The sequence below is a fragment of the Neopelma chrysocephalum genome, unplaced genomic scaffold (assembly GCF_003984885.1).
Source record: "Neopelma chrysocephalum unplaced genomic scaffold, ASM398488v2 Primary Assembly neopelma1_105000, whole genome shotgun sequence".
In the NCBI taxonomy this organism is placed as follows: Eukaryota; Metazoa; Chordata; class Aves; order Passeriformes; family Pipridae; genus Neopelma; species Neopelma chrysocephalum.
In genome coordinates, this window is record NW_020927300.1 from 1 (window position 1) to 1,911 (window position 1,911).

At 74.7% G+C, this 1,911-nt stretch overlaps 2 long non-coding RNA genes across 2 annotated transcripts; one reads left to right on the forward strand and one right to left on the reverse strand.

Annotated features, from left to right (window-relative positions):
- The first annotated feature begins 96 nt into the window (after window positions 1-96).
- LOC113962102 lies at window positions 97-627 on the forward strand. Its single transcript, XR_003532443.1, has 3 exons — window positions 97-207; window positions 369-409; window positions 532-627. It is a non-coding gene; the product is annotated as an uncharacterized LOC113962102 (long non-coding RNA).
- Window positions 628-956: 329 nt separating this feature from the next.
- On the reverse strand, window positions 957-1,706 carry LOC113962104. Its single transcript, XR_003532444.1, has 3 exons — window positions 1,377-1,706; window positions 1,175-1,215; window positions 957-1,052 (listed from the first exon to the last, which is right to left on the reverse strand). It is a non-coding gene; the product is annotated as an uncharacterized LOC113962104 (long non-coding RNA).
- Between the last annotated feature and the right edge of the window lie 205 nt (window positions 1,707-1,911).

The following is a 1,911-nucleotide window of genomic DNA, read 5'->3' on the forward strand; positions in this document are numbered from 1 at the left end:
GGAGGAGGAGGAGGAGGAGGAGGAGGAGGGGGGAAGGGAAAAAAAGGGGCACAGCAAGCGGAGCGAACCGAGCCGGAGCCGGGCCGGGGGGGGCGGGTTGGGCGGGCGGGGGGGGTTCTCTCAGGGGCTCTCGCTCGGCGCGGCCATGGAGGCGGACGGGAGCCAGGCTACCTCGGGGAGCCCCGGAGAGGCGCAGCACGACCCCGGGTAAGTCGGCGGGGCGGCGGGGACGCGGAGCGGGGCGGCGGGGGGCGGCGAGGCGGGCCCGCCCCGCTCCGCTCCGCGCCCCTCCGCCCCGCCGGGAGCTGCCCCGTCAAAATGGCCGATCCCGCACCGGCGCTCAACTCCGCTCTGCTCTCTCCCTCCAGCAAGATGTTCATCGGCGGCCTCAGCTGGCAAACCTCACCAGGTAACCCCCCCCCCCCCCCCCTTCCCCCCCCGCGTCCCCCCCCCCCCGGCCCCCGCCCCCCCCCCCCCCCCCCCCCCCCCCCAGCCCTGACCCTCCTCTCCCTCTCTGCTCTCTCTCCGCAGACAGCCTTAGAGACTATTTTAGCAAATTCGGAGAAATTAGGGAGTGTATGGTCATGCGGGACCCCACCACCAAGCGCTCCAGGTAAAACCGCCGCCCACCCCGCTCGGGTTGACAAAACTTCGCGAGTTGCCGTCGGGGCGGGTGGGACCCGCACACCCCCCCCCCAAAATCCCACCCCGAAATCCCGGTCCCCGCATCCCACCCCGCGCGCGGGGCGCTGCGGGAGGGCTCTCCCCGCCCGCATCCCTCCGGTCCGGAGCAGGAAACAAAAGCGGCCGGTGGAGCCGGAGCGGGGCCGGGGGGTCGCGGCCGCCCCCCGCACCCGCAGGCTCCGGGGGGGGGGGGGGGGGGGGGGGGGGGGGGGAGTGCGGGTCCCACCCGCCCCGACGGCAACTCGCGAAGTTTTGTCAACCCGAGCGGGGTGGGCGGCGGTTTTACCTGGAGCGCTTGGTGGTGGGGTCCCGCATGACCATACACTCCCTAATTTCTCCGAATTTGCTAAAATAGTCTCTAAGGCTGTCTGCGGAGAGAGAGCAGAGAGGGAGAGGAGGGTCAGGGCTGGGGGGGGGGGGGGGGGGGGGGGGGGGCGGGGGCCGGGGGGGGGGGGACGCGGGGGGGGAAGGGGGGGGGGGGGGGGGTTACCTGGTGAGGTTTGCCAGCTGAGGCCGCCGATGAACATCTTGCTGGAGGGAGAGAGCAGAGCGGAGTTGAGCGCCGGTGCGGGATCGGCCATTTTGACGGGGCAGCTCCCGGCGGGGCGGAGGGGCGCGGAGCGGAGCGGGGCGGGCCCGCCTCGCCGCCCCCCGCCGCCCCGCTCCGCGTCCCCGCCGCCCCGCCGACTTACCCGGGGTCGTGCTGCGCCTCTCCGGGGCTCCCCGAGGTAGCCTGGCTCCCGTCCGCCTCCATGGCCGCGCCGAGCGAGAGCCCCTGAGAGAACCCCCCCCGCCCGCCCAACCCGCCCCCCCCGGCCCGGCTCCGGCTCGGTTCGCTCCGCTTGCTGTGCCCCTTTTTTTCCCTTCCCCCCTCCTCCTCCTCCTCCTCCTCCTCCTCCTCCCTCCGCTACCGGAGGATCTCACTGGAGAGGCGCTGGGGCAGCAGCCAGATCCGTCACACGTGGGATCGGCTTAGCTCAGCGCCGCGCCGGCGCTCCCTCCCCCCCCGCCGCCATCCTCCCCTCCCCTCCCTCCATCCCGCCCCTCCCTCCCCTCCCTCCTCCCTCCCGGGGGCGGGGCCGCCGCCGGCGCGTGGCCCCGTGTGACGTCACCGTGACGTCACCGCGCCCTCTCCGCGCGCCGCCCGCCTGCGCCCCGCGCGTGTCCGGGACACGCCGGTCCCACGCAGCCCGCCCGGCTCCCCTGGGGCTGCTCCGCTCCCTCACA